We start from the raw sequence: 10,640 nt of genomic DNA, 5'->3' as shown, positions 1-10,640 counted from the left end.
CGTTGGGGGCCGAGGACCTGAGACACCAGTGATGTGAGTCCCTCCTGACACGGCATCTTCCAGAAACCAAGCTGGTCACACCCTGCAGGAGCCCCGGTGATGCTCTGCATAGGAAGGCAGGGTGCGGGGTAGGCCAGGTGGGGCAGCGGGAATCGATTCCCCAGACGGCACGTATAATCTGGGGCAGCGCCGGCAAAGTACAAAGCAGCAGATCAGACATCGTGACGGTGGATTGAGGCCAAGCAGAGGACAGGACACCAGTAAACTAACCGTCAGCTGAACCTCAGGCCCCTAGGCTCCAGGGGGCCGCGGGGAAGGAAGGAGCGTCACTGATTGCTCGTCCAGACCCTTTTGGACTGACTGACGTAAATACCGGTGTTCAACTTGATCTTGAATTTCAGAAGAAGTGAGTGTAGGGCTGGCCCACTGCCCTCCCTGAATCCAGGTAGCCCCTCCCTGGGCAGGGGCTCTGCAGGTTCCTGTTCACCGTCCCAGCCTCCCACCTGCCCTCCGTTCCCCACTTCACCCCCACCAGCTGTGTGCTGTGCCCCACAGAGTGGCAGGGGAAGGTCCGCAGCCGGTGACCAGAGCGGGTGCCCGAGCCCTGTTCCCCCTGCAGCCCTGCCCTGAGCTTTCTTCTGGGTCCACACCTTGGAGACCAAGCAGACCCAACAGAGCTGGGGGTACAGGCAGTCCCTCATCCTGAGAAGGCCTCATGGTGGGCATGATGGGTGACGTCCCAATCCCTGTGGACACAAGAGGCGGGGGTTCGTGATCTTGCCCCAGTCACACAGCTGGCCGGTGCCAGCTTGAGCTCTCTGGGTTTCCCGGGCCCAGGAGCATTCCCTGTCCTCTTGTGCCCCTTGCTAGAGAAGACAGATGTGAGGGGGGCCTATTCCTGGAAAATGCCCATGAGGGTGAGGAGGGGATGGGCGCCATCCAGGGTCTCCACGTGCCCAGGGTGGGTTCCTGGACCAAGGCTTTGTCCCCAGGAAAAAGTGGGCCATATGTTTATACCTGCCCCCCCCCCTCCTGGGTCCCCAGTCCCCAGAACAGACCCCAGCCACACAGCCGAGACCCTCCTTACCTGTGGGGCTGCCGGGGGCTGACAGGTTTTGTGGGACAAGGGAGCATGGTGGTGAGGTACTGGCCATATGGCGGGCCTCTCTGTGCCTGTCTCTGTGGGCCAGTGCAGGGGGGCGGGTGGGGTTGGCTGTCCGCAAGCCATTGCCGAGGCCTCGTGCGGGTCTTGGCTCAGACACACTATGTTCGGGGGCCTTGGTAAACATACCCCTCAGAAGGAAGTCCAGACCCCTCAGATGGGTCAGGACCCAGCTGTGAGACCCCAGCTGGTACCCCAACCTCAGCCACCCCTCCGTCTCCTGCCCAACACAGGTGGGCACACCTGCCCATGCCGTTGGTCAGCGCCTCCCTCACCCCTAAAGTCACCCACCCCAAGGCCCCCTCCTGACTGTCCAGAAGGCTCCTGGCTACCAGCTGCATGCTGCCCAAACTGGCATGCAGTGGGCACAATCTGTCCACCTCCATTCTGCCCAAAGGCCACGGGCTGGGGGAGGGAGGGCGCAGAACAGGAAGGGGGGGTGCGTTGGTAGGGAGAGGGCAGAAATGGAGGCGCCCTCCCCGGTCAGGCCCCAGGCCCAGCCCTCACTTGGCCCCAAGCCCCTTGGCTCAAGGCAGCCTCGGGATTTTAGGCTGACACATAGCTGTGGGGTGAGACACAGGCTCTGGGCTTTCAGTCCTGCTGCAGGGGGCCTGAGGCCCACAGAGGGCAAAGAGGGGCTGAGGGGCAGGTGTTCCTGGCTCAACCCCCACCTGGGCCCCACGTGGCCTGGCAACCCCCACGTCCGCGTTTCTCAGGTGTGAAAGAGGGATAAAAACTTGATGAAAAGGGGGAGCAGTGGTGTGCTCGCTGAGGGGGCGGCCCTGGGGACCAGGAAGTACACACATGGAGGGAGGGCAGGGTGGGCCGGACCCGCTAGACAAGAGTTCCCCAGGCCATGGACTGCCTAAAGCCACCCACCTGCTCTGACCCCGGTCAGCATCCGGCCGGGGGTGGGGAGAAGGGGGCAGGTCAGAGCTGTCCAGCCTGGGGGCATGCCCTGGGCAGCTCAGGGCATGGGGCTCCCCTCTGGGGCCTGGGCCGGCTCCGGGAGGACTGGCCCCTGGCCCCCCACGTGGGGCCGGGCACCGGCCGGTCTGGAAGAAGCAAGTCTGGGCTCCTGGCTGTGGGCCGCTGGCAGCATCGCTTCCTGCTTGCGCGTCATCTGTCTGGAATTCCGGTGGAAAAATGTGCCCTGGCACTGGGGCTCTTGGATTCCTGGTTTGGTGGTTTGTGGGTGTCGGAGGCCCAGGCTGGACTCTGGCCACCCCTGCCCCCCCCACACGGGGACGAGGGCTCCCAGCTTCTGCTAGCTGCGCTCCCCTCCCTTCTCATGCCTGGTGGGGGTTGGGGGACGGTGGCCCCACAGCTGGGGGTGCTCTTTGGGTGCTCTCTCCAGGGGACAAAGGAGCCCCCGCGTCCTGTCCCCCAAGGCCGGCTCTTTACCTGACGCAGATCAGGAACACCTGTCAGCTGGGTGTGCGCAGGTGTTGAATCCCGTGAGTTCAGGCCTCTGAGAGCCGCTCAGATGCCCTCCCAGACGGGGCCACCCGCGGCACCCCACGAGCACTGTCACTCCCCCTCCCCCACCCCCGCGAGGGTCCGTTAGCTGAGCATGGTCTCCAGCAGCAGAGAGCTGCCAGGGCAGGTGAACAGCGGTGCCTGCTGGTTTAGGTGCAGCTCGCTTCCCAAAGAAGGAGCTCCTGGAAGGATTAGGAACACAGGGAGGCACTCTGAAGTGTGACTTTCTTGCTGATGAAGAACCTCCAAAGTGCAGCAGCCCTGGGCGTGCCTCCCGGTGACACGGACTCCGTGGGCCACGCTCCCTGGGCCAGGCTGGCTCTTCCTGCCCTTCCCACTGGGACCCTTGGGAGGTGGCATGGTGGGACTCCCGCAGGCCGGCCTCCGGGGGCCGGGAGCGCCCGAAAAAGCCCCACCAGGCCCTGTGGCCCGGCCACGGAGGTGATCGGCAGCCAGTCCCTGCCAAACCGAGCCGTCTGGAGACCGAGGGGCAGGAATGCGCCTGTGCCTGGTAAGCCCATCATCCCCACTGGGCTCCGGAGCCCGGACGCCTGCCCGCCACCTCCTGGGAAGCGAAAACTCTGCTTGGCTGTGAAATCTCCCAGCTTCTGGTTTCTTCCCCAGCTCCCACCAGCCCCCTCCACCGCCTCCTGGAAGACAGAAGACAATGAAATAAGGAAGGGCAGCAGGTCCCCGGGCAAGGAACATAGTTCGTTCATTTATTCATTCCTCACCGGAGGGTGCCGGACCCTCCACTGTCCTGTTCGCAGGGGCCCACAGCCTGCCTGGGATACTGTCCCCTCCCCGTATTTGCTTCAGGGGCTGAGTGGGGCCTGGGGCGGGGGGCCTGGGGAGGGATGCCAGGGGATGAGACAGGGCAGGGAAGAGCCCTGAGGCCTGGCATTCGACCTCTCTCCTAATGAGCACCCCATCCCAGCCAGTCATTGTTCCGGGGGGGGGGCGTGAGCCCCCACCTACAAGGTCCTCTCCCGCCCCGGCCCCCCCTTAACCCAGGTTCAAGCCAGCCCCGCAGACCAAAGTCCAAATTCATGAAACATTCAATCCGCGGGCAGACGTGCTTCACAGAGATTCTAGTACCTTCCCCACATGCACCCAAAAAACAGTCAGTCCCGGCGGGGCACAGACACAGGACCACTGGTAGCTGCTGGTGACGCACCGCCCAGCAATCGTGTGTCTGGGAGTTTCTCAGGGAGACGGAAGCAGCATGGTCTGTCGTGGCCCGAGACTGGATGCACGAGCCCACCCGAGGTAACAGGTGGCCGTCCCTCCATCACAGTGCTCCTCAGCGGCAGAAAGTAGCGATGACCGCGGCATGGAGGCCCGGGCCAGCTGACGGATCTCCTCTGTGAGAAGTCCGAGAAGCAGCGAAACCTGTGAAAACGAGGGCGAGGACATGGCTTCTGGGGCCCACGGCAGGAGGGTCCGCACTCTGGGGCGGCCGGGCCCCATCGGGACAGGGGTGGGGCGGCTCGGCCGCCGGGTCCCTGTCCTGGGTCATGGGATAACACTGTTGGTTTTCTCAAGCATCTGTGCCAAGCTTTTACGAAAATGGGCGCACGTGTGCTCACACACCCACACGCACGCTCCCGTTTGTTTGAAGGAAGACCTGGGATTACATTAGACGGTCTCACCCTCTGTTCTCCCCGCCATTCTGCCTTTGGTCTACTCAGTGATGTCACTGCTATTCTCCGAGACCACAACCTTCTCACCTCAATGCCATGTCATCATTACTTAAAACCGTGGTACATTCCGTGGGGTCTTTGACTTTCAGCAACGCTGAAATGAGCATCTTTATCTACATCTGGCTTTTGGATTTCGGATAAAATCCTGAAAGTGGGGTTATCAGAGCGTGAGTTACAAACGCTTACCTGCCTCTTGATGAGTCATGCCACTTCGTGCTTGAGGATATCATTTCTGCTTGACCCTTAAATGTATTTTTCTGCATCAGAATTTTAAATGACCTATGTGATTGAATCCATCTGTCTTTTCCTTGGGTTCTGGGTCTACGTCATGCTTACAAAAGCCTTGCCATTCCTGTCTCTAGAAATATATTCACAGTATTTTTCTCTTCATTTTTAGATGCTTTTATGATTCACATTTGCACGTAAAATTCCACCTGAAGTTACTTTCCTTGGGGCCCCAGCCCATGTTCTCCCAGTCCCGGTGGACCTTACCTCCATCCTGTGTTGGACGCCTCATTTCCTGGGTGACCCTGAGCTCGGGGCTCTTTCATTTCTGAGCCCAGGCCACCCTGTTAGACTGGTTACAGCTTCAGAGGACGTTTTAATGCCTTGGAGGAAATCATACTGACACCTTTGTTCTCCACTGCTGTCACCATGTTTCTAGGTGAACTGCAGAGGGATGTTTTTCCAGTTCTGTCCCAAACCCTGTGCCCCCAGAGCACGAACACCCAAGGCTCAGCATGAACAGAGACCCTGCCTCCAGGATGGGCAATCAGGGCAGGTGATGGGTCAGCACATCCAGAAGGAAAACCAACACGGCAAAGTGTCCTGGAAGCTTCTAGAGGCCCAGGAGCAGCCCAAAGCAGCCTGTGGTGGACAGCAGGGTGGGAGTGGTCTGGGCAGTGGTGAGGTGACCGAGGCAGGGCAATAGTGCTTTTTGATCTGGCACGACAGTACGCTCGATGTTGCCACAGGCCCAGGCTGACCTTGGCGGTTTGTTCATTTGCAGGTCAAGGTGCTGAGTGGATAGCATTTAAGTGCCCAGGGACCTCATCATCACCCTGAGTGTCCCTCAGTCTTCATGTGCTCACCAGACAGTTCAACATTCCTCCTGTCTCCACTGTTGACCCCACTGGTCTGGAGGTCAGGCTGGGCCCAGGCTGGGGTCCTCCCGGCTCATGGAAGCCAGTGCTGTGGCCTCAGAGCACCTGCCACTCCCCCTCCATCCCCTTTCTCCTCCCTGCCTCCTCTTCCTCTTCCTCGTCTCCCATGGGCCCCCCTGCCCAGGAAGGAGGTTGCCCCCCAGTGAGGCCTCCAGGCTTCAGGATCTTGGTTTGGTCTGATGGGTTCAGAGTGGACCTTGACACTGACATAGAGGGATGGCCTGTGCCCCTCCCTCCCCCTGGTTTTGTGTGAAGCGGCTCCATGCACAGCTTGGGTGGTCCCCTGCTCTGTGTCTGGAACCAGCTTCCTCTGTCCCCAAGGACAAGCAGAGGCAGGGCCTCCAGTGCAGGCTGTCGGGGCCCTGGGGGCACTGGCCGCAGGGGAAGGACACCCAGATTCCGAGCCATCGAGGGAAAGCGATAGGATGAAGGCCGGGTGGGTCTGGCCACCCAGGCCTGAGAGCAGGTCAGGCTCTGGTCATTATGGGGCAGGTGGGGGCCAAGCTCAGAAGGCCCCGGCACCCAGGGCTGAGCATCCCTGATTTCCTGGCTCTCTTCCCCAGGCCTGCTCCTGAGGCGTCCACACTGCCCCCCGGCTCTGGTGTGAGCGGGCCGCTGTCTGTGAGGTGCTGGGGGCACGTGTGGGGGCCCCAGCCGGAGGTAGGACCAAGTCTGTGAGGTTCCGGGGACATACAGCAGGCAAGGGTCAGGGGTCAGAACTGCAGGTGGCAGGGGGGCTCAGGAGGCATCAGGATACAAATCTGGCCCCTCAGGGCTCTGCTTCTCCCGGGGACCCCAGGGCCAGGGCCTCTGTCCTTGCAGTTCCCCTTGCTCAGCCCAGGGAGCCGGGCAACCGCTCAGGCTCTCTCCGGGCCCCCCTGCTGTCTCTCTCCGGGCCCCCTGCTCTCTCTGCAGACTCCCTGCTCTCTGCGGGCAGCTGGGAGTCATTCCCTGGTTCCAGGGCCACCCAACGAGGCGGCTGCCACCCACCACGTTCTGCCACTTCCCTGACACCAAGTGGGGGTCAGTCCTGTGTGGGGGCTGGGTCTCATCACCAGGACCCCCGACTCCTGGGACGTTCCTCTGTGCTGGGCAGACCAGGACAACTGGTCACCCAGGCCGGGGTTTCTGGCTGGACCGGCACACTCCGCTGCCCTGGGGCTGCCCAGGGGAGGGATGCTGTGGCTCCTAGATGCCTTCTCAGGTGCACCTGGAGCATCCTGGGCTCCTGGCCCCCAGGGACCCCTTCAGAGCTGTTCCCTGTGGTTTTACTCAGCTCCCAGGAGCCTCCTGACCCCAGGCTGACCCTGTTGGCTTCTTGTCCCATTCCCCGAGGTCGCTGGGCCCCTCCAGACCCCACTCTCTGAACAGGACACTGGGCCTGGCACCCATGGAACGTCTGCCTGGTTGTCACAGCATTTGGGTGCTTAGGCCTCCCCACGTCCATGCCTCACCTTCTCTGGGGGCTTTGGCCCCTGGATAGGTCTGGAGCTTTCTGGGGGCACTTGTGACCCTGAGACAAGCAGCCTGAAGTGTGACCAGAGGCTCCTGCACACCCAGGGATCAGTAGAGAAGCTGCATTGACTGTGGCCAAGTTTGCAACCCCAGCTCATTCACCCGTGGCCTCTGGGGCAGAACCCCACACCCGCGGGCACCACAAGCCCCCCCATCCAGGCTCAGGTCTTCGGGTCCAGACCCTGCTGGCTGCATTCTGCTCCCTCTGGCAGATGGCCTGGGCCCCTCCCTCCCTGTGTCTGTGCCTCTGTCTCTTTTGCTTGAGGGCCCACGGGGTGGGGGTGGGGCCTGATGCGCAGTGTCCCTCCCTGGTTCTGCCTCGCCTGCAGCAGCAGCCAGGAGCCTGGGGGCCTCACCCAGAATGCCTGCTCAAGCAGGAGGCTCACACAGGAGGCTCCCAAGGCTGCAGCCTTCTCTCTAGATTAAACTCCCCCGGAGAGGGGGAAAATGTCATGTTTCAACTGAAAATCACCAATATCCCCCCGAAAGGACACAGTCCCCTGCGTCCCCAGAAACTGGCCAGACAAGCAGATGGGCCCCAGACCCTGTGGAGGCAGCCTGGGCCGGGTCACCGAACCCCCTTGGCCTGAGCCGAGGGGGCTGTCCAAAGCCCTTCTGCTCCAGGTGATGTGGATTCACGGAGAAGGCCCTCAGCTGCCGGGCTTCCTCCCTCCTGGGAGCTGTTGGAAAAGCCTCAGCCTGTGGGACTGCCCTACAGCCGCCCAGCCTGATCTGAAGGCAGCCAGGCTCAGGGACATGCCTGGTCAGAGACTTCCCTGTGTCAGGGGACGGAGGCCCTGGTCATTGTCTTCCCAGGGACAGGGGCATGGAGGGACCTGGTCAATGTCTTCTCAGAAACAGAGGGAACTGGCCAAAAGGGGCTCAGACGATCCATAGACCCAAGATGCTACAGAACCAGGAGGGTCCACAGTGACGACGGCCATGAAACCACCTGTCTCCCGAAGGGCCTGCCGGTGGCGTCTCCCCCCATACACGTGACCAGGTGGGGAAGTCCAGGTTCCTGGGACAGAACTCCAAGTATGAAGCCCGGGCTCCCTTTGGTTGGAAGGCAGTGGCCCAGCCTCCACCACCCACCCCTCCCGGAGCCCCTGAGCAGCCCTGTCCCGACACGGGCCTCAGCCGGTCTACCCGGAGCAGCTGCTCTTTTGTTATAAACCAGAGCGCACCGGGAGGGAGGACGGCGGTGGGGGCCCCCGGGGCCTGCGGGCGCGGAAGCTGTGCGGCCCGGAAAACAGTCCGGCAATTCCTGCAATGCCATAGGAGCCTCCCCACGGGATGAGAACATCTCTGCACACAGACGTGCACACGCCTGCTCAGAGTAGTGCTGTCCCCGCTGGGGGGGGGGGGGTGCTCAGGACGTCCCTCAGGTGACCCCGCAGTGAGTACTCAGCTCTAAGACAGGACGGGGTGCTGACCCCCGATGCGACGTGGACGGACACCTGCAATCAGCTAACTCTGAGCAAAGAAGACTGTTCTCCTTAACGTGGGCGGGTGGGCCTCAGCCATTCAGTTCAAAGCCTTCCGGTCAAAGGGAGGAGGCTGCCCAGAAAAGCAGGAATTCTACCCGAAGCTGCAACTTGAACTTGGGTCCACACCGCACATTTCAGACTTGCCAGCCTCCTCATTGCATGAGTCATTTCCTTAAAAGAAATCCTTTTTTGTTTTTTTAATGTTTATTTTCTTTTTGAGAGAGGGAGAGAGAGAGAGAGCGAGCGCAAGTGGGGGAGGGGCAGAGGCAGAGGGAGACACAGAATCCGAAGCAGGTGCCAGGCTCTGAGCTGTCAGCACAGAGCCCGACACGGGGCTTAAACTCGTGAATTGTGAGATCGTGATCTGAGCCGGAGTCGGACGCAAACTGACTGAACCACCCCGGTGCCCCGAAAGAAATCCGTTATACCTTACGTCCTACCGGTTTCCTGGGCCACCCTGACTGACGGACGTCCTAACATTGGACTGGGTAGTGGTTGCACCGCTCTGTAAATTGACTCAGAATTTCTAGTTGCACTTTAATTGGTGGATGTCACGGTGTGTAGTTTCGCCTCAAGAAAACTGTAACTGAACAGAAGCCCGGACGTGTCAGAGCTCAGCGCTAGCTGCCAGGTGCTCGGCCCCGGGCGACCGCACACCCCGGCACCTTCCCAGGGCAGCCCTCCCTGGTCCAGGCCCTCCTGAGCTCCAGCTCCTGCCCCGGCTCAGAAGGCCTAGACCCTCAGCAGCCTCAAAGCCCTGGGGGCCCAGACTGGGATTTGAGGCCCTGGCGAGGGTGGGGGGCACAGGCAGGGGACCCCCCTGCAGGATCCAGCCTGGCCTCTGAGCAGGCAGAGGAGCCTGGTGAGGCCATAAAGCCGGGCACCGTGCCTGACGGGTCGTGGGTCTTGAGCCAGACGAGGCCTCCATAAATCGTCGGCTAAGTGGGTGCTGGGTACCAGGGGTGCGGCACGGGGAGTGTCAGTGGGCCCAGAGAGGCCAGCGAGGCCACAGCAAACCTGCTGGGTCTCCACGTGGCAGTGTGGGGGCGAGTGCACACGTTAGGAGAGGGTGCACACGTGTGTGTCGATCATGTCCACAGGTGAGCCCCTGCCTCGTATTTTAAACTCTGAAGCACCCTGGATGGGTCGCCTGCCGGGCAGGAGGTGGGACGCCAGCCCCAGCAGAGCGCCAGGCAGTGGTGTGCCCGGAGGTGGGGGCAGCAGTGGGGGGGACAGGGGAGAGGGGAGGGGGTCGGCTAGGGGAGGCCGCGCTGGGGGCTGGAAGAGTGCGGTAGCAGAGAGAGGATAATCGATGGACACCACGGGTGGGGGGGGGGGGTCTCTCGGGGAGGCGGTGAGGGGGCTGCTGGGAGGCAGGAGTTTGATTTCATTTATCGGACCCAGGCCGGTGGGTGCGAGGCCTGTGAAGCCAGCAGCCTCTGGCCGTCCTGTCCTGCGCCTGAAGCTTCAGCCCTTTGCCAGGCAGTCCCTCCCTCCTGGATCCCACTGCCTCAGGGGAGCCCGCCCTGCTGAGCCTGTCTTGCCCCAGTGGAGGCTGGGGCCACCTGAGGTCCCAGCATCGTGGGGGTTGGAGGCCGGGATGGAGTGGACTGTCCCGGGGCAGCAGACCCGTGCCCGCCTGTGCTCAGGGTCTGTACCACGAGGCTGGCAGGGAGGCTTGGCCCTGAGTGACCGGGAGAGACAAGCACACGGGCAGGAGTCCCAAGTCCAGTTTGTGCACAGGACCAGGGACCTCTGCCTTGTGTTCCCAAAGGGCCCCTGGGCCTCAGCTCAGCCTGCAGGAACCTGGCCCACGGGTCTGCCCTGTACCGACTCGGCCCTGACAGGGGACTCACTTTTCCTGGGGCTCTTCTCCCTCTTCCCCGGATGAGGCCCCTAGAAACTTCTGCCCTGCCTCTGTGCCTGTGTGTGTGTGTGCTTGCGTGCGCAGGTGCCTGTGTGGGTTTACGTGTGTGTCAATCTCTAGCCTCAAGTCGCCTAGGACCTGCGGCTGCCACTCCCTCTCTCTCAAGGATGTGCCTTGGCCCCTGCAGTCAGGACTGTCCTGCTGGCTGTCCCCCACCCCATTGCCCCGGGGCTACTGCCATTGCCTTGCTTCTCCTGACCC

Source organism: Panthera leo, chromosome E1 (genome assembly GCF_018350215.1).
Source record: "Panthera leo isolate Ple1 chromosome E1, P.leo_Ple1_pat1.1, whole genome shotgun sequence".
Classification (NCBI taxonomy): Eukaryota; Metazoa; Chordata; class Mammalia; order Carnivora; family Felidae; genus Panthera; species Panthera leo.
This window is presented reverse-complemented; position numbering follows the sequence as displayed.